This window comes from Gadus chalcogrammus, chromosome 9, assembly GCF_026213295.1.
Source record: "Gadus chalcogrammus isolate NIFS_2021 chromosome 9, NIFS_Gcha_1.0, whole genome shotgun sequence".
Classification (NCBI taxonomy): domain Eukaryota; kingdom Metazoa; phylum Chordata; class Actinopteri; order Gadiformes; family Gadidae; genus Gadus; species Gadus chalcogrammus.
In genome coordinates this window covers 4,599,542-4,621,825 of record NC_079420.1, presented here as the reverse complement: position 1 = coordinate 4,621,825, position 22,284 = coordinate 4,599,542, and the positions used below count along the sequence as shown (strand labels likewise).

The 22,284-nt window shown below is 46.4% G+C and overlaps 1 protein-coding gene across 2 annotated transcripts in view; it reads right to left on the bottom strand.

Annotated features, from left to right (window-relative positions):
• The window catches only part of lingo1a (leucine rich repeat and Ig domain containing 1a), a 52,532-nt gene that overhangs the window by 14,469 nt on the left and 15,779 nt on the right, over nt 1–22,284 (bottom strand). The window contains exon 1 of one of the 2 annotated variants that reach the window (XM_056598362.1): nt 10,226–10,398. The exons of the other annotated variant lie outside the window; for it this stretch is intronic. The gene's annotated coding sequence lies outside the window, so the exon portion shown is untranslated. Of the gene's footprint in view, nt 1–10,225; nt 10,399–22,284 lie in introns of those variants that run through there. 2 annotated transcript variants of the gene reach the window in all.

Genomic DNA, 22,284 nt, shown 5'->3' with positions numbered 1-22,284 from the left:
CACGCCACCTCTAACTTTCTAATGAAAAATTCCCCAACATGAATTATTCATCTTAACCACCACCCCCATTACCACAGCATCCTGCGTACCAGTGAACAGTGTGCTGGTGTGAACTCACCGTGGCTCCACTACGGAGATACCGGCGAGGGTTTTTTAATCCCATGTCCTCAGAGAGATCGATGAAAAAGATGAAGCCTTAATTAGCCCGATAAAACCCTCTCATAACGACGGGATGGCTACATCCTTGTAAGTGGAGCGGAGGGTAGAACAATGCAGAGGGCTAAATTGCAAGGCTACGATACTGCTAGGCCAGCAGTCAGTCCCGGCACAGTGAGGAGGGGAGCCGGTCGCTCTCACTCTTAACAGCCGGATTGGTGTATTGTCTTCCAAGCCCCTCACCTCATCCAAAGGCTCTGGTAAGAAGCTTAGAGGGAAGTGCTGACCTTCATATAATTAAAGATTATGAGCGGGAAAACAACAAACAGTTTTGGATTGCTTAAGAAATGGCACTCCGGGGAATCCTTCAGCAATTAAAGGCAAAATTACTTGACTAAGCTGTCCTTGCACTGTGCCTTTACCCAATCTCGGCTGCGCTCTTGTGCGGGAGCGGGTCATAAAGATAGCACGAGGAGAAATTGCATCTGTTCCGCTAATCCTAAGGGCTCCCGCGCAATCTTGTTTTCAGTAAGACAATCTACGCATTGCACATACTAGTCGTGGATCAATGGCAAGGTGACCCCTGTAGGGGCAATAACAGATGGCACTATCGTTGACACTGCAAATCCGTGCCGTGTACGCGCGTGCCTGCGAGGCCCCTAAAGATGAAAAGCAGAACATGAAATGTCCGGTAAATGATGAAACACAAGGACGAATGTCACAGCTACGTTTCTATATATATATCGTTCTTGTGAGCGTCTCTGCGGGGGCTGATCTGTAGCGCCCAAAGAATGAAGGCAGAAAGAAGAGTGAAAGGGGATCTGCTGGGGTCGATCCACAAAGTGGCTCTAAATATGCCAAATTGTGTGAAAAAACCGAGGCTGAGAGTTGAAGGGAATTACCTCATTTTTTTCTCCGAGTTCCACTCCTACGGCTCATTACCGACAAGGAATGCGAACAGCAATGAGAAAAGCCCCAAAAGGATCCAAGCAAATTATAAATTTGACATTCAAACATCCAGCCCAGGTTACGGCCAGGGTGGGGGTTGGGGGGGAGGGAGCGGGATTGTATTATTAGGAGAGATTAATTCTCAGGCTTCCCTTTATTTATTTTTTTAAAAGGTATAAAACCAGCTTCGACATTTCCCAAAGCCTATTACGTGTCATCTTAAAGCATCAGGACGCTAATGCACAGAAAGAGCTGTTGACAGACGCCGAGTTACATCACATGAATAATACAGAGAGCACACACCCGGAGCAGAGACACATTCGTTACTTACAAAGTCATCGCAGCGCCTCCATCTCATCCCCAGTTTCCTACTTCGTATTGTTTTACCTGTGCACAGGGCCACCTGCAAAATAACTAATTATACCCCGGTTGGTGAAGGGAGGGCAGGAAGGGAAGGGCGGAGGGGGGGGGGGGGGGGGGGGGGGGTGAGCACTGAGCAGATGAGTCATGCCCCAGAAATAGGCCCTCTTCCTAGGCACTGGTTTCATTGGTACCCAGGACCCGTTTTTTTGCCAACTTTCCCCAACATCCTGATCCAGTGACAGCACATCCACGGCACGTCACGTCACTCGTCAACCGCGCGTGACAAGGTCAAGCGCCATTTCATTTTGTCTCGCCTCTGATCCCGGGGATCTTTTCATCAATTCCCGCCGACGGACACCTCCGCCTACGGCCCTAGCCCCCGCTGCGTCTGCGTGTCATTGAAAGCACATATCCCCATGGATACCACGGCTCTGATGGACAGGTTGCATCAGTCATAAATCCGCCCTGATTCTCCAGATGTAGAAAAATATCGGGAGAAAAACCCATTAGTGTTCTGAGATTTAAGTCGGATGGGGCTTTCGGACGGAATACAAATGCGCATCGTCCATTGCCGGCATACTTACACATATGCACACACACGCACAGTCGGACTGACACACTGCACACAAAGACACACACGCACACATACAGGCTTCTTTAAGCTCAGTGAGTATTCCTTCCTCCTGATATCTAGCAAACAAACATCTCCTTATGCCTTCTCTGTCTCGTCAATAATCTGAAACCCAAGCTCTTGTTTCCACCCTGCACTCTGGCCCTCCATCCATAATATTACCGCTCTTTTTGCAGCACGCTATCCTTTGCTCTCTCACTCTCTCTTGCTCGCTCCTCTTCTCCCTCCCTCTCCCTCTCTCTGTCTCTTCCGCCCACTCTCTCTCCTTGTGTCAGTCTCTCCCTGTCTATCCTCGCCTCTCACTCTCTTTACATTTATGTCGGTCTCTCCGCCTCTCTCTTATTGTGTCAGTCTCTCCCTGTCCATCATTGCCTCTCTCTCTCTTTATTATTTCATTCTCTCTCCCCCTCTCTTCTTGTGTCTGTTTCTCCATCGCGCTCTTCCTTTTTTCTACTGCACTGTCTCTCTCCCAATCTCTCTCCTTGTGTCTGCCTCCCTGTGCTTCTCTCTCTTTCCATCTCTCTCGCTCTCTCTCTGTCCCAGTCTCTCCATGTTTTTCCCTCTCCCTCTCTCTCTTCCTTAGTCTCTGTCCCTTCCTCTCTCTCTTTCTCTCTCTGTGTCTGGTTTTCCAATGGGAGGAAGGCAGGATGACAATACAGATACAAAATAGAAGTAGGAGTGAAAGGCTAGTAAACAAGAAGAGTGGGTGAAGAGAGGAAGTAATAAGAGAGGGAGACAAAGATAGAGAGAGAGAGAGAGAGAGAGAGAGAGAGAGAGAGAGAGAGAGAGAGAGAGAGAGAGAGAATGAGAGAGAGAGAGAGAGAGAGAGAGAGAGAGAGAGAGAGAGAGAGAGAGAGAGAGAGAGAGAGAGAGAGAGAAAGCAGTTCAAGTATTGCAGCAATTCAGACCCGTCAGCCATACAAGGAATGAAGACTATGAGACTGTCTATGAATAAAAAAGCTGTACGAAAATGATCATCCAAAAGGGAAGTTATTTAAAGCTGGGATAATATTCAAATATCAGAATAATTAGCGAACACTGTAATCTTATCAACAGGGGGAGGTGGGTCTTTCTGTTTTTCCGTACTTTGGGCAGTGTTTGAACAAGAATCCACACGTCTCTATTGAAATCTAATGGGATTAGGAGCCATTAACCGAGCATGTTGTGAGCGGGAGATAACAGGCGATGTGCTAGTTACGTCCTACTGAAAACGCATTAGCATTACAACATAATGCCCGGCGGCGTTCGGGCTTGTCAAAAGGGCCTGAGCAGATGCAGTCCTTCTCCCGTACGGTGCCATTCGGTTCAGGGAAAAAAAGAAGAAAGAGACGTATTTTTGTAGAGCCGGATGAATATCCACGTGGAGGGCTCGCCGCGGACCCCGGGAGCTCGTCTGGGTCCTTCAATGATCGTTGAGTTTTGCGAGTTGGGTCAAAAAATGCAACCCACGTTTTCAAAGAGGAGTGTGCTCCGCTCAAGTGCGGGCGGGCAGAAGTGGACCTGATATTTTGCCTCCCATTGTTTGTGCTCCCCGGGCTGGCCTGGCTGCACGTCGGCCCCCGGATGAACAGATTTCAGAACGCGAGGGGTTGGAGTTTGCGCGACACGACGGCACTCCAAACGCCGACGCGGAGCTAATTGAAAAGGACCGAAGCTCAGAAAAAATGAACGGAACAACATGAAAACTAGAGCTGGAGATGACAGGAACACACTGCGGCAGGGGAAGACCCGTGCATTGCCGTTCTACCTCCCGTTTGGGCAGTCGAGGTAGGGACATCCCAGTATCCCTACCTCGGCCCAAATCGAAGGATCGTGTCGTGCGTCGCACCACCACGCACAGACGCTGCCTGTGGCGACGCGACTCGTTTGGCAGATTCTCATTCCCGCTGATTTTGCCGATCCCAGCTTTATTAACCCCCTCCCTGTCAGTTCTCTTTGCTAGCGTCTTCCCCACCGAGGCACCAGTCCGGGCCACTTAACACCTCACCCTCAATCCAATTTACAGCCCCAGTCGTTGACACTCATGTCAGCCACACCATCATCCAAATGATGGGTGTCGACGTTTAGATTCACCTGGCAACACACTGCATCAGCGGAGCCATTGATTGGCTGCTTTTGTGAATACAGATTTCCAGCTGCCGCGAGCGCCGCTCAATTGAGCCTTAGTAGGCACAATCACACCCCCTTCCTGAACTCTGACCCCTCACCCCGTTGCACCATATATTTTACCTTCATGGTAAATGCTCCAATGTCATCGAAGAGGGCAAACGCGTGTGGTCTGGTGTTTAAAATGTATAAACATATAGACGGAGATGCACACACATACACACACAGCCATACACACTGATATAAATATTTAAAATCATACCACTGCTTCTATAAAAAAATGTACTGTAGTAATACTGATAATAAATATAACGTCAATAAAAAGTTCAGGTAATATCGTTATAAATCAAGACTTCTTAGTGCTATCCTGCAATAAATGACGGTGGAATTTGAAATCCTGGGATAACTCGAAACGCGAACCCTTTGTCAAACTAGTTATAACCATTACCCACAACTCTTTCGGAAGCATAATTACCACAATACATTGATGTGAGAAGAGGAATGGGGGGCGAAGAACAGTTTCCCCCCCCCCCCGCCAGTCCTACAAACTAAATGTCGAGATGAACAAGAGGGTGAAGCCGTAGGATAGTTCACATTAAACATCCACACACACACACACACACAGACTACAGTGGCATCCCTTTCTGCCGGCTACTGCCATCACAGGGCTGCTGTGCGGCGCGGCGATGGAGCCCTTTCTTGAGGATACCGTGGGGTTTTGCATGTGTGCACTGCAGTAAGGGCCATCATCACTCTCTCGTGGCTCGTATTGTGCGGCCCCGCGGCGCCCAAGGCACGTCGGGCCCCAGGACGTGTGAGGGGGACGCATTAATTAACTGAACTGCTGCAAGCAGCCTGTCCAAGGCTTCCCCTCCTCGTAGAAAGGTGAAGGCTAACCTACGGGCTACTGTGTAAAGACCACACCATGAGGAAGGATGGGATGCCGCAACACCGCCATCCGCTCCCGCGTGATGTTTGAGGATCACGCTTTTTCTTTTGGGTTTTTTCTCCTCCACTTCACGGGTACTCTAGTGATTGGAAGGACTCCCGCCATGTTAGACAAAAAGGCTGTTCACGGTAGAACGGGCCGTGGGTACATCCTCCTCATTTTCATTAGTTGATGTAAAGGCTAATCTGCTACCCCTGGCCTGGTTCTGGCATCTGGCCGTACCTGATAGTCCGGATTTCATGTTTCTTTTTATTTAGACACATCAAAAAATGTATAGTAGTTATGATAGCATCGTCAATATTTTTTGCTTGCGTTATTATTATGATTACAGAGCATTATTATTATATCTTCTTGTCCAATGTTGTTTTACTGCTGTAACACCTACATTTCTCTCCCAGTATTAAAGCTAGGGTATGCAATTTGGGGGATTGCTAGAGTAAGCTAGATTCTGAAAGTATCCAACAGAGAAAATCCAAACCTTCCCTTCAGGCCTCTATCCAAAGCCACACCCCCAAAATCTGTGGGTAGCTCGCTAGCTTTAGAAATAGGTCTGGCTAGCCTTGTGGAAGACCCAAGTCATGTGCCATGAGTGCACTGGCAACATGCCCACATGTAACAAGTTAGGTAGGCAGACAGCCTGGTAGGCCATTCAATTGTTCCTTTCGGGCACAATTAAGTGATTGGACGAGCCTGCGACAACAGAAAAAGTACATCTACTTTTTTCTCAGAGCACTTGATTTATCAATTGCTGTCGGAATGAAAAGAGAAATTCATCAAATCAAACAGAAAATGGTTCTGAAATAGGTTGCCTACCACTGGCTTTAACAAGGTAGTATGTTATCTCCTCTTTACAACATCAAGCTCAAAAAAATTTGAAAATATCTGGTGATTGGACCCCTCTAACCAAGGCTCAAGGTTTGAAACAAAAGTGGTGTTGGCTCATAATAACATTAACGTAATCATGGTTGCGTTGAATGTATTAATGTCAGTTCATTGCACAAAACTAGCAATGTTAACAAATAATGTTTATGCTGGTGCCCTGGCATGCTTAAATGAAACCCCAACATCAATACAGCTACAGCTGTGTTTACCCTAATATGACACAAATGTGGAAATCCAGTCCATTACACTACAGACTAGGAAGCAAGCCATGCTTGAAACACTTTGCTCCAAAGCTTGACTAATGAAAATAGTGAACAATTAGCAGATTGGATACAACATGAGTCTATGATTGTACTCCTAATGACTGAAACACGCCAACGATACTTTGTCATCTAATCGGAAACATCCACTTCATACTGAATTTCTATTGCTGCTTTCTCCTCAATGATGTTTAATAAAAACACCTTGAAGGAAAGATATATCAACCAAACTGCTCTGTTATAAAGTAAGCCACTAAATATGTGTTTCTTATGTCATTACACTCTGCTTGGTGAGTTTAATTGGCATGGACATATTATATAATTCATGTTCATAGGGACTATTATAGGAATGAGGCAGCAGTAGAAAAATGTGCAAGAAATTATCATATTAGATCCGTTTTCTAATGAAGATATGACAATCAATGCAGAAAAGTGAATAGATGCCTGCTTTTTTCTCAGAACGGTTATCTCGTTCAAATAAAACTAAAACTATAAGCCTACAGGGGCAGGATATTGGATGTTGGGTCCCAGAAGAAAGTGACCAGGATCAATAACCCATGACTGTAGTCCACCTGTGTAGTCATCCAAGATGCCCACAACTCCCTTCGTACTTGGTCATGACATCCTAATTCACTTTGAGGGGCTTTGGATAACATCATCTGCCCAACGACTAAATAGTGAATATAATAAAGACACACAAGAGCTATGGGCCGCAAACAACCAATCACATCCTCACCGATACTATTATGACATGAAGGAAATTATTTGATTGATTTGTTGACAAGCTCTGTGGACACATCAATATGACGATATTATCCTTGCATGATAATGGAGGAACTTCCTTTCTCCTTGAGAAGAAGTGATGGAAATCCACTTTGCTTCATCGCTGCATATTAGTTGATTCGAGTGTGATTGTGTGCGTGCTTTATTTTGAATGACATGTTTTTCCATCGTATTTATGGGTTTCCAAATGGAAGCATTGTTCTGGCTTTCACAAATTGAAAGAGACAATGGCTTGATTTGGTCCAAGAAACTGCAATTGGACACAGCAATCAGCCAATTTCGGGGCTGGAAAATGTGTATAGAAGGTGCATTAATCCGTAATAATGTACAAACTCAGGCAGGGGGAGGACCCATCCATGTTAAAGTGGGATTCCTGTGAGGCGAAAAGGGCTCATTACGTTGAGTACAAAGATCTACGTTTTGTACAATGACCAGTTAGACGTAAACCCATATCAGTCTTTGGATTCAATTGGTTGAAAATTCCAACGCTCAGAGTTTACTCAAGAGGAGATATACTTAAAAACGACTTCTTCAAAGTCACAACAACAACAACAACAACCAACAATCTGCCTCAGGCCTCTCTCTCTCTCTCTCTCTCTCTCTCTCTCTCTCTCTCTCTCTCTCTCTCTCTCTCTCTCTCTCTCTCTCTCTCTCTCTCTCTCTCTCTCTCTCTCTCTCTCTCTCTCTCTCTCTCTCTCTCTCTCTCTAAGCAGAGGTAGAACAGGTAAAAGCGTCCCATACGGAAATAAAAACAAGATTCTCATTCCTAATTGGTCTTCCTCGTGATGCGACAAAAAACTCCAGTGTGTTGAGGAGCACAGCAGCAGCAGCATCATGGTCACACCACCGGGACCCAATAAACACCTTGTCCACTCGGCAGGTGTGGTCTCGCACACTGGGACCCTGTGTAACCAGGAGACGACCCGAAAGGTGTCGCAAAACAAATGTCGTCATTTCAGATTTGACATGTTGTTTCACGCTAATGAGAAGAGAAGCAAAAGCAATCAAAACCACCACTGTCATGTGTGCGGAGAATAACCACTTAGCGATACTGCTGTGCTGTTTGTCTTGCTCTAAAAAATCTCTGTCGTAAGCACTTAAGCGGGGCCCGCTCCACACACACACACACACACACACACACACACACACACACACACACACACACACACACACACACACACACACACACACACACACACACACACACACACTAGTGCAGCAGGGTACAGGTCGGGCTCGTGGTCGTGGATCATGCTTGGATCACCAGTCTCAAAGTCATTGTATTAGAAAATGACTCCCCCCCCCCCCCCCCCCCCCCCCCTAGTTATTCTGGGTTATCTCCAATCTCCATGTGATCGAGTTACAAGCAGGACATGAAAAACACACTCAACTGAAACACAATGCCGTTATTAAGCACATACTATTTCTGTGACATGGGATAGTGCGTCATGTGGTCAGCTATGAGCAGGTTGGAGGGGATGGGGGTTTATTGCTTGCATCTTGATCAATGCGCAGTAATTCGATAGAGAATGTCAAAAGCATCGGGCGGTTGGGGGTCGGAGTGGTGTGTGCGCCTGCCCCTGTGCGAGACCCTCCCTCGAACCTGTGTTGGCCCCAGAGTCCCTCGGCGGAGCACCAGGGTGAATCATATTGCAGCTCGCACAACACCAAGGTCAGTGGTCCTGCGTTTAGTTAATGACCGACGGGCGTTCGTGCAGAGCGGCTCGCCGACTGTAATGTCGAGCCACTGGGCTGTTGCAGGCAGCCGTTCATCGATTAAGGTAGGCCTATAGGCCCAAAAAAAATAAAAAAAATAATGATCGTATATCAAACCAAACTGGCTGAAGTTTAAGTGAAGTCTCTTTCTTTTAACGGAGGTGGGGGAAGGGGCTGTTTAGGTAACGCACACCGCACACACGGCTACACCGCACCCTCGCCCGTGTACACTGCGATATCTCTCACCCACATCTACCCGGGATTGTGTGCTGAGATAAATAATGAGGCGGTGCTGCTGCCAGAGCCCTACAGCAGTCTGCTCCTATTCTGTCTCCCCGTTCCCTCCGGCTATTTTTAACCAGCAGCGAGCTACAGCGCTTATGAATGTCCGCAGGCGCAGCATCAAACAGTCTTCTGATAGCAGCATTTGTTGTGGCACGGTGCATTCTGAGGAGACGACGAGGCGACGTTCATCCGCCATCGTCTTGTAAGCAAGGCGTTCGTTCCCCAAACGCTGTTTGGAATAGCAAATCGCTGATGTGCTGCAGCCGATCTATATTAACCTGGGCCGTCCCCCGTCCCCCCCACCTTCATCCCAAAGTTGTGAAGCGAGGGGGCTGAGTGGGTCTAGGACATGTTTCCAGAAGGGGGGCTGCGCATGTGTTTTCTAAGCGACTCGGTTAAAAAAGACAGCGATTTGAATGGTCCGGATCGATGCGATTAAGGAGAGGGCTGCAGACGCCCGAGCGCTTGATAGAGACATGTGCACGGTTTCAAGGAGAGATTCGCCGTCTAATAAAAACGACTTGTGACACATGAAGGGACCCGTGGGAATAGCCTATGACACACATGAACCAATAGAATGTCTAGATGAATATTGATCATGTTATCATATTTTCTGGGCTCAATGCATTTTTTTTTCTGGGATCTGCATTTTTTTTGCACTATCAACAAAAAAAAAGCCGATTCAACCAATGACACGTATTTCAAAGGAATTAACGCGTGAACCCATTGCATGGAGACGTGTTTTACCTGCAGAGTCGCCTGAGCCGCTTTAGTGCACTAACGTCCTCCCTGGCGTTTCTGTCTACCTATACACTCCCCGCCGCCCAACTCCGCGCTTTTAGGCGGGTCGCAATCTAAAAATACCCCTCCTGGCGTGGGGGAAAAGACGGTATGAATGTTCATGCCGACGGAGAAAACCATCCACATTCCGTCTTACATCGACGACACAAAGTTGTCTGACATATTACACATCTCGCCATCTATTAACACAAGACTTCCGATAAATAAAACGTCCCCTCGGAGAATCAACCCAGATCCAGCTTCCCTAAAATGTGTCATTTTGCCTCTACTTTTTTCTCTCGTGTCAATCGATCAATCCGTCTCCTCTTTCATATAATCAGACTCAGAAGTCGTCTGGAGACTCACCTGCTGTAGTCCTCACTGTTCCCGAGCATCCTCACGCGTTAACTCCCCAACGGCAACTCCCCAGCCATCGACACTCAAACACACACGCGGCGGGTCTCGAGTCCATGCCCGTTTGGGGAGGGGAAAGGAAGAAAGAACGAGAGCCCCTCCGATCCTCCCAGACGGTCCAACTCGATTCTTGAATGGGAACAGTCCGCCCGCTAGAACAGCACCGAGCCCAGTCGTAGACCGCACTACGTGCTACAAGGCGTGCCGATCGCTCCTCCAGAAAATGGACCGACGCGCCGCTCGTGCTCCTCGTGAACTCGTCCGCGGAATCAGATGAGCGGGAAAGCGAAGTGCAGGTAGAGAGAGAGAGAGAGAGAGAGAGAGAGAGAGAGAGAGAGAGAGAGAGAGAGAGAGAGAGAGAGAGAGGAGAGAGAGAGAGAGAGAGAGAGAGAGAGAGAGAGAGAGAGAGAGAGAGAGAGAGAGAGAGAGAGAGAGAGAGAGAGAGAGAACAACTCCCACGCGCTCGTCTCCAAGTGCAGCAGCGAGCGTTCCTCGTCCACGGCGCAGCCTCTACTGCTGCAGCCCACGGCCGACAAAGCTGGGACCGTGCGCGCGAGAGAGACAGTTGTGTTCGCATTTGTGTGTGTGTGTGTGTGTGTGTGTGTGTGTGTGTGTGTGTGTGTGTGTGTGTGTGTGTGTGTGTGTGTGTGTGTGTGTGTATGCGCGTGCGTTTGATGTGGACTTGCTCCTGTAGGGAATGGTGGAGAGACGCACCTCTTGCTGGAGGGATAGGGACGATTGTAGTAGCCTACACTCAGCGGAATGTAGTACTCTCGCAGCTGTCGTTGCAGGAGAATCGTATGGCGCGCGTATATGTGTGTGTGTGTGTGTGGGGGGGGGGGGGGGGGGGGGGCGCATCCTTCGAAGACGAGATTCATATTCATAACTCCTCACGTATGGCATCACACCTTTTCGTGCTCTAATCACGATCATTATGTATGCACACACACACACACACACACACACACACACACACACACACACACACACACACACACACACACACACACACACACACACACACACACACACACACACACACCATTAACACAGAGCAAGACATGGCAGATCAAAGTATCGATTTGAAGAGCAGCAAAAAGCTAATGATCTGCGATTTATAAATCACTACAATTAATTAGGTCAGTAAAATATTAACGCAACCATATAAATGTTGTTAATTGCCGTTTGTGCGGCTTCATATATGTTCACATGTGCTTATGTTAGAGAGTCTGGAACAGCCAAGAGTGTGGGAAGATTCAGATCAGAAAGAAGCAATTCCTCTTATGAGGGCCTGGTGGCACTGTAGGCCTCAAATACCACACACACGTCACCAAACACACACGTTCTCAAACAAACACACACACACACACACACACACACACACACACACACACACACACACACACACACACACACACACACACACACACACACACACACACACACACACACACACACACACACACACACACACACACAACCTAACCAACTCTTACACTTACACACATGCCACCATACAGACAAATACAACAAAACTCTCGCACACAGGCACAAACAGGCACACACACACACACACCATTTTTGTGTAGAAAACCCTTTAAAAGAGGAGTCATCAATTGTCGATTGTCTGCCAGAAATGGCAGGGGCCCTACTAATTGCTTACCAATTTCGATTCCTTGCATGTCAAACATAGAATAGGCCCTTTTCACAGAGGTGTCATCATAAGACCCACACAGTTGTCAGCCGTCATAATGATAACGGCTCCTCTACTTGTATGTACCAGGGAATGTTTATTGGAGGTTATTGGACTTATCTTCACTAGTCTACTACCCGTGGCCTGTTCTAAAGAGCAGACCATTGATTGGTTTTATGAGGGGACAACTGTGTTTAACCTAAGACGATGCCTCTATTAAAGTAGATCCGTCGTCTTGAGGTAAAGGTATGATCACATGAGGTGCTTTGAACACCTTGAACGCTACCAACTCCATTGTTTTCCTACGGGGAAAGTGTCAATGCAATTACTGGGGCAGGGGGGAAACCTGACCTTGCAACGTGGTTGCCGTCACCGGGGATTTCAACATTGACCGCCGCTTGCCGCCGCCGCACGATGTATAACATCAACCCACAGAATTCCAGTAGTCCAAAAAGGAAAGATAAAAGGATGTACCACTTATTACAGGGTTCTTTTCAATGCCATGGAACGCTCCGTTCACTTGCATGGGCCCTTCACAACTTCCGGCAGTGAATTATATTTGATAATTCACCGTTGCGGTCAAGTATAATTGACCGCTGTCAAGGAAAGTGGATTTTTTTGCCGTCTGTCGTATCACTTCGCAAGTAGTCCGGTAACTTATCAACCCCAGCGTACTCGGTTGCTAAGCGACGTCGTTGGCGGACTATTCCTCTGCTGATCAACACTGCAAATGCTGCTAACAAATAAATTGTAAAGAGACACACCGTGTGAAGTTATTTTTTCGTTTTGGCAAGTAGCCGTGTAATAAGCGGGATAGTGTCGCTGGTCATTATCGAAAATTCAAGGCGAGGCAAGACAGCGAAGTAGGCTGGTTCGCCCTGTTGGGGCTTATTTCCCCGATAATGACCGGCGTTCTATACATTATCCCTTACATAAAGAACTCTACCTGCTAACCCCTACCTGCTACTTAATTATATATAATGATAATAAAAGTATAATTAATTATATATAAATAAATAAATAAATAATGAATGCAACCTAAATCAGCCAAATGACTTAATGGTGACCGTGGTACTGTTCCAGCCATGCCTAATGGAACATGTCTAGATCATGAATCTATAATGTTACATAAATAAACATTCCTGATAATGAAGGCCAGCTTCACCGTAGCGGATGAGTCTCTCTGTGATCTTGGACAAACTCCCGGAGAAAATGAACCCGAGCGCTTCCAGGTAGCGTTGCGGTATCGCTCACGGGTAATCACTGGAGTTCATTGATTGGATGAGTTTGTGGGAGGACAGTGCTGGAAGCACGATCCGTCTCTTTCCGGGGATTTGGTCGTTAGCGACGTGCAGCCTTGAAGGAGAAACGGTACCGACGCCCTGCTCTGATTGTAAAGTTACGCTGTGGAAATTTCCAGTTGTAGCCGTGTGTTTGGTGCGCTGAGGAAATCGTCCTTCCGACAGCCAGTATTCATAGATTTAATCAAATTCCAAATACAAAGACGAGGAAAAACATACACAAGGTTGTTCCTCCCCTCCCTTCCTGAAATACCCTGGCCCTGTACATTTGAATTCAGCCATCCCCAACCTTTCTCCCTCCCTCCCCCCGCTCTTGTCCTGTCTGACGGTATCTCCACCACCAGGGCTGCTCTGAGCTCTCCTGGGAACACGTAAGGGGTGGAGGGAAGGCAGTCCCTCTCATACCAAGACAAAAGCAAAGGGCTCTGCCAGGATCACCGATCGGCTGTGTTGTCATTCTAGCCATCACACAAGCTGCATTGATACGAGATGATGGGCCACACCAAGCAGGCCATGCCATTGCCTCCGACCAGAATGAGAGACTGAATAGTCCCCCGAGCATGTGCTGTGTGTCTGCGGTAGCATGTGGTATGCAGGAAGGACGTTTTCTCTGCTGTCTGGAGTCTTGCTGGGTGACGACCCAAAATGTATCTCCTCTTCCCTCCTCCTCTCCCATTATGGTCATTGTTAACGGCCGCTTTGAGAGACAAACTTAGTGCAAGCTGTATTACATACCGTGACTTTATATCTACCAGGGGCAGGTGTGTGTTTATGTACTTCATCTCGGGCAGAGGGTTCTTTTAGGGTTCCGGTCTTTGGCGACGGCAGCGCAGATGGAGGATTCCGGCTCAGTTTGGGACAACACTGACTGGGAACACAGCGGGATTGGCTGGTTCCATTGTGTGCTGGATCCCCCCCTTTACTGACCGTTTCCCATCCAAGTACAAGCCACAACTCGATTGTACAAGTTTACTATAGTCCCTCGTCAATACCCCTGCTGAGTGGACTCGCGTTTCTGCTTCTCTTCCCTCTACTTTTTACTTTTAACCATTGCCCTCCACTGAAAGCCACTGGCCACTTTGTGTTGATCGATATTTTTTTCGCAATGCATGAAAGTGGGATGCTTTATGGATGAGGGGGCTAAACATTTGTTTGTGGTTTTGTAATCCGAGTTCGTGGGGCACTGCACGAGTGGAATGCATATTTCATACGAGGAGAACTCACATCATGTCAAAAGCCGCGCTTTATGTCATTATGCAGTCATTAGCGCATTTCCACACGAGGCCGTTGTCGTCGTCAAGAAAACCTTTGATGCTTCAGATCTCTCGAAAGGACGCTGGATTTAGTCCTCCCCCTGCGAAGCATTGTAGCGCAATCCACAAGTCAATGAGAGGTTTGACTACATTTATCTCTCCCGCAGAATAATATGAGCAAAATAAAGTATTTTTAGTAGCTCTGGCGTTATGACAGCTACAGTGTTTACAGTATGGGGCATCGCTAAATCCCTAGCCGCAATGACGTCCCACACTTGAGATATTCCAACAGAAAGTCTGTTTCACGCAATATTAGCCTACGCAACCAACCACCCCCCCCCCCCCCCCTAACATAAACCCAACCACACACACCCACACACACACACGCGAGAGCGCTTCACCCATGTCTTCGTCTAGTCGAGGTCAAAGCGTGTCTCATGCGCGTCATGCATGCTGAATTAAGCCAAGCCATGTGGGCCCTTGGTGGAGCCGAAGCCACTCAACCATCCCAGCTACATGCGAAAGTCATCATGGGCATCTGTTCACGCATGGCCACAAACCCCCCCCCCCCCCCCACACCCCCACTCCCCCTATGTGTGTGCGTACAGAGGAGACACTGCTACTCACCTCAGACACAGCACCTCCTCACCGTCACTGGCACCGACCACTAATCCCTCTGTTGCTGGGTTTTACCGTTTCAATGAAAATAATACAATACTATTACCCGGCAACATCCAGGCATTCGAGTCCCTGCTGCGTCCCTCATAACAATGACAAATATCCAAGCGTACTCCCATATGACGTCTGTCGTTACACAGCTTGGCAGCCCTCAGCAAAACCTGGCATGTACACAGTAATAGAAAGAGATGCTGCAATTCAGCATGACTGGTTCATGTTTAAGATTATATATAGATTCTTGAGGCCCCGATGAGGACAAAACCATGAATCAGAATAAGCATCGGATGACGCTTTAAATGATATTCAGCTCACGTCTTGTAACCCCGTGAATCACACCTATTTTAATGTGTCCTGATCGCCTCAATGGGAAATATGACGGGATGGGAAAGCGTGGCCTGTTTTCCTCTGGCTCGCCCTTTCCCCCGATCGGTCTTATTTTAGTACCTTCTCCCGACCCCCAGGACAACCACCAGCGAGGTAACGTTGGATACCTAGCGATGTCACGCGCTGTGCAAACGTCCCATCAATAATGCATGTGTTTTGTAGTCTTTCCTCTCCATCGCAGCACGCATGCCCCTCGACGTACACACACTGGAAACGTGAGGAAATGTGTTGTCTGTTGTTCTTTTTTGTGCAGTGTTGGTCGACTGCTTGAGATAAACCACCCTTATTTTTCATGTGATTATGAGTGATATCGTTTCTCAAATGCTGCCGTGTTTGTGTTGTTGTTGTTTTTGGATACAGAACGTGCAAGGAAAACCAGTTAGATCCCACTACCACTGTCATATTTTTATCCCCCCCTTCTTTATTATTCATGTATTTCCACTGTACTATTTTCAAACGGTACGAGGAATTGACTGTTGTTTGAGATCTGCCGTGATACAAAGTCATTGAATAACATTGAGTCATTTGACTCAGTAAGGAAATTGAATGTAGCAACGTCTACAGCGTTTTTTTGCCACGAGGACAGTAGGAACAGTTCAGCTACCGCAAGGAACAGACTGTGTAGGCTGAGAGGGGATTTTGTAGCGTTATTCTGGTGTTCCGCCACGCAATATCCGGTCTCTTACTTCCTATGAGCCGTATAAGTTAACAGGTCCCGGAGCGAGGAGAATGAGAATATGACAAGCGTAAACAACACCAGCAAGCAGAATAAATATGCCGTTTTCACCCAAAAATTTACAGAGCAATATCCGAAACACGGAGGGATATCCCTTTATCTAAAAGTCTCTGTCACTTCTCTAGCCAATAAGTCTAATTTGGAGCATCCCGTTCTAGGGGGTCCATAAGGAGATGAGACCACCCTCGGATTGAGGTCAGAGTTCGTGGCAGCAACACCATATACTGTTTTGAGCGATTCCTACCGAGCAGCCATTTCTGTGAACATTGTTAGAAGTAGGAAAGGGAAGTAGGGGTTTGATTCTATAATGTAGGTATTTTCAGGCAATATTTCAATGCATTCCTCACCTCACCTTTCCAGCAGCGGTGAAAGAAGACTCCTCAACCCAGACCAACGCAAAATGAGTAGTAGGATAGCTACTTGGATAACTGGTAATAACTGATCCTTTCAAGCAAAGCAAAAGAGACTGGAAAAAAAGTGAGTTAAAGACATCACATAGCATCCCATTAACAGAATTAACTTGAATTACCTTGATTCATTTCTGTGGATCATGAAGAAAGTCAATATTCTGTAGCAATGGGTATAAATCGTTATATTAAAAAACCTTTGGGTTGCTCTGAAAAATAGCATTCACTGCAACATAGTTGTTATAAAATTCTTCATCTTTCCCACAAAATCCTAAAATGTTACCATAACTTGAATCCACAGTTTGGTGGACAACTTAAGATAAAACTTTTGTGTGGCTATTTTTCTTTCCAAGAATAACCCAATTACTTCAGCACTTGGCTTAAGTCCCCTGATTGAAAACATTTCACGAGGCAGGTATGTATATCCAACCTAAATGGTTCTGGAAAAAGCCAGAAGTGGGATTGTGTGACTCAGATTAAGCATGGCATATTGCCGGAGAACTACTGCCAGGGCTCAAAAGCTGAAGGACATTTGCTTGTCACTTGCTAAACAGACACTCAAACTGTAAGTCCTGGTGCAGTCTGGATTCGTCCCCAAAAGCCTTTCCGTGTGTTTAAAGTGCTGAGTCATTGTTTTGACAGAACCAGTCCCCATAGAATATCATGTTGCATTCCTCCTAGCGTTTGATTGTGTTGTCCCCGGTTATTTCTGCATAATTGCCTTGGCTCATTCAAGTCAAAAAACGATTGAAAATATATTTTGACATATTTCCAATGATGTACTTTTTTTTATCATTATTTTCCGTTTAACATAATGTTGAAGAATGCCAGGCTGCATCACAGAGATAGTCTTATCTTGTATTCAGAAACTGTACACCCAGATAGTGTCTGAGAAGAATTATTGGGGGATTGAACACGCAGCTGTTCGGGCCAGCTCGTTTATCCTTGCTTAACACGAAGATAACCATCGACAATGTTTTCTGCATCGTTGATGAGCACCTTTTCAAACAGGGAACACCCAAAAATACACTCGGTCGATGTCCAGTTCGGCCTAGCTCAGTTCAGCTGGCTGCCTCCAAAAACCTGAAGAAAGTATTCATATTGCTGGCCCTCCAATGACATACAGACACGCATGCATCCACACCGCCTACAGCACACAGGTGGACTGAGGAGTGGTTCCCACAGCAACCGGGACATGGTGACTGGAAGTGCTAAAAGATGGATTCTCCTTGACGCTATTGACACACGGTTTCGAGTCGTCTGAACAAAGACAGCCGTCTCCGAACGAGGACGTCGGCTCCCATTGAGTCGCCGAATTCATGTCGAAAGCGTTCAACCCTGTGTTTCCTTCGGCGGTTCACTTAAGCGGTCTACAAAAGGTCTTCGTGTGAAAACAAAACACGCATGTTGAGTCAGAGAAGGCCGCCTGAGAACAATGGCGCCTTTTTCTATTTTGTGTTTCAGAACTGCAGACGGGAGAGCTCCCCTCTGCCCATGACCCCGCCGAACAGCCCCCTGCCACAGCGGGGGTCTGGGGGCCTTAACCACCCCACACACAACACAAGAGTTGAAAAACCCACGCTGAACACAGGGATATCGACAGAGCGATTGTCAGTTCCCTTCTTTATTTTTGTCCAGAACCAGCATTTCTTCCTCACACACAATCAACGCTGGGGCAGACCGTTCTCCAAAGAGCCAGACGGAAGATCTCAGCCAGGGGTAGCCAAGTATTTGGGTCAACTTTAGTTCCTCCCTCAACGCTTTAATTTTATTTGTAGTCAAACGTCATTAAGGAGCAAGTTAGGGCATCTTGCTCAAGGACCCCTACAGACAGTGGGCCTAACACCTCACCGCTTTATGAGGCCTGTTACATAGGGGTGTTGCTTGCCTGCTTTTTGTATTCGCCAAGGTTGTATTTTAATAGTGATGTGCTAATATTGAGTCTCTTAGTTCCGTGGCGTTCCACCAAAATATCCAGGGCTGGCGGTTGTGTTTCAAAGCTATCAAAGTAGTATTTGGGCATACAGCGTTGACTCAGAAACACGAAGAATTCATAAATATTCAAGAGGGACTAGTACTTTTTTTGGGGATGCTAACCACAAGGGTTTCCAAGACTAATAGCCGTAAGGCGTCTTAAGGTTCACTGCACATGAGATTACAGAACTAATGTATCCATCAACTAGGGCACCCTCTATATCGATGTGATTGTATTACTATTAGTATTTTAGTTATTATTCTTGGCATAGGGTTGGCCCTGGGGAGAGGGCATCATGCATGTAATGGACTTTGAGAACCGTGTGTCTTCCTCATTATCTTCCCTCATCCTTTGTTTTAAATTCAGCGTCCAGGCGGCGGTTGCCAGGGTCGTCTCCCGCCGTCTCCCGTCTACCCGGTGACCGTCTCCCAGGACCCAACCCAAATAAACAACGGTCCACTGACGTCTGCTGTGACCTTGCAACTCAAGGTACGTCAATGGCATTGAAATTCATGAGGTCTTTTCTGCATCCTCATGCTTTTACAAGCAAACAGTATCTGGAGAATACACTGAGACGCAGAGAGGGGGTGGAAGGGAGGAGGAGGCAGGGAGGGGGGGGGGGGGGGGGGGGGGGCGTCTTGTCTGTCCCACTTCCTCTCATTTTGGTCTTGATATGCACAGTCACGCACTCAAGCACATAAGGAGTTTCACCGTGGTGCGTCGTTCGTTTCCGATTGTTGCAAGAAGCATTTCCCGTGCATTATTAATCCGATGCTGATTTCTTGTCATATTTTAGACATCATCCTTCCTTGTCACAATGCTAAGGCTGGCAAATACGTACGAGCGGGTACAATGTATGTATTCATGTATTTACATTCTATTGTTGAAAACAATAAATGATTACTTCTCATTCAATAGAGGTGGAATGAGATATCATTTGAATAATTTGGTTAAAAGAAATGATGTCTATTGTGCTCTTGTCCGTTTCAATAGTTAAAGCAATGGAGTAGACTCTCTTTTCTGGTTATTTCTTACACAATAAGGGAGAGCTGATGGTGACTGCTCTTTGTCTGTTTGTCAGCCTTTGCCTTTGAACTGTGTAAGAGGAGCAGTGAAAAAAAGGCAGTGAATAAAACGTAATCCCAGCGCTACTCGCACAATGCTTTGGGCAGACTATTAAACTAATAACAGTGAGACTCTTATCGCTCTCAATGTCTCGGCAAAGTCACTTCCACTCTTGAACAAAACGCTACATCTCTGAATGCCAGAACTCGCACTACTTGACTCCTAGGATACACAAAGAAGTTGTGTAAGTTTCTAACACTATAATTTCAAGTTGAACGGCAACAGTAGCATTCAAGTTGCAAGTTATTACCTTTAAATTATTCCTCAACAAATCAGCACATATTGTAACTGCAAAGGAGCATGAATGATTCAGTCTCATAATAACACGACTCAAAGAACAAGGACCAGCTAGTGCCGAGAGTACGCTACAAACACTGCAGATACGACACATCGATCTGGGACAGGATCCAGATCCTCAAAGCCCTGGTGTTACTGCAGGGGATGGAGACATGTGAAGGCTTAGGGGCAGAACTGGTACCAGCAGTGAGGCAGCGCGATGGTCATATATATAACCATGATATATTTATAAATCATATATATATATATATAAGAAACATTGAAAAAGGTATGACAGCTAACATCTTTTTCACATGGAACATTTCAATGTTAAGGTGTCCAGCCATGTTAGAATGAAGGCCAGTGTACGCTTTCCTCTCCAGGACAAAATGGCCTGGAAAGTTGCAGGAAAAATACCAGTGGATTGTTGCCCCTTAGATTGGTGAATGAACAACAACAAATAATAATGAATTCATATACTATCATATAAAAAATACTGACAAAGATTATTGTAAAAAACGTGTGGATTTTTGTATGTTCGAAGAGGTATGAAGAGATATGTGCAGGAACATGGAAGATATGATCCAGTTCTCTCCGTAAATGATGATTCCCTGGTATGAGAATTGGCATAGCCTGAAACAATACCCCCCTTTTAGTTTATTGGTTTCCCTAATCTGAAGGCCGCAATACTTTGCTGACAACGAACCACTCAGACAATATTGTTTCCGGATTTATTCATTCTTACAATATTCATATCGGCCTAATCTAAAAGGGGTTGAAGTCCCCACATTGCACAGAAATTGACACACACATGGTCGGTAAAGACACACACACACGCACACACTTCTTTGTTGTGAGCGGGATGTCTTTAACGATGCTGAAGTGCCAATTCTTTCTTTTTCAAGTGTGCTGAATTACCACATTCAGGTTTCATCCTTTCCAAAAAAAGAATCATGACGGTGTTTACACTCATGATTACGAATTTCACTCTGTGCTGGGAAGTCATTAAGGCAACACTTTCATCCAACACAAGCTACTGTGACTTCAGACACATGCTCGTTTGGAGTCCACCTGGCACATGACATCACCCTGTCACCGATCAGTCCAACGTCGTCACCGGCAACGCAGTGATTGGGAACCGATGACGAGTGTAGGTGATGCTTCTTCAGACTGTATGTCGACCCAAGCGTAAACACATGCGACTATGAATACATATCTACGGTCAGGTGTTATGTACTGCCAAGAGAGTGCACTGTCTTAGCCCAACGTCAGCCTGCTTAGGCTCGAGTCACATCAGACGGCGCATTGCAACATGACAAACTGTCACCAGGACGCAGAGAGCTTTTGTCATTCGCCTCGCATTAGTGCTGCACCAGGGGAGGGGGGACGGGACATACAAACGCATCACTGCTCCTCGCAACATCGCCAGCATCCGGATGATCCATGGCATGCATTATTTGTTTTTCCTGAACTGAATACTCTGCACATCGTATGAATCACACGGTAGGTATGCAGAGTGTTACTAAAGGGCAGCATAGCGTTAGGGGGGTTCGGTTGCTCGGTTCCCAGCCGGAAGGTTCCGCGTTCGATCCCCTGTGTCCGCAGTCCAACCGATGTTGGCATCCTTGAGCAACATGTGTAAACCCTTATGACCTTTATAATAATTCACTCGAACACTTTTAAAATATCTTCTAAACGCACTGAATAGCTAACCCTAACATGGACAAACTTTTAATCTATTCCAATGACTTAGTGGCAGTATTTGTGCAGAGGCAGTTTGTTTGTGTCTAAAGCTGGGCAGACAGCCAAGGCGTTTCATACCAAACCAAGCTGATAGCACCACATGACCTTTGTGTTAGCCCGGACCTTCACATCCTTCATCGTTGCATTAAAGCAATTTTTTTATGTTAAAAAAAACAAAACAGCCATTAAAGTGTTCCATGCGCCATTCAAGTGCAGCCCACACAAACAGGGCTGCGACATATGAAACACTAACACCCCCCAAACATATATAAATTAAAGATGATGAAATAGAATGAAAGCAATATGTGGAATGTAACGAGACAAACAAAAGTTAAGTGGTTGTTCTTTGGGCCCCTGGGAACCAGCCACCCTCCATAAACCAACAAGCCGGCCCGAGTCCTGTTTATTATGTTAGTTCAAGTGGTGACCTCGTCGCTTTT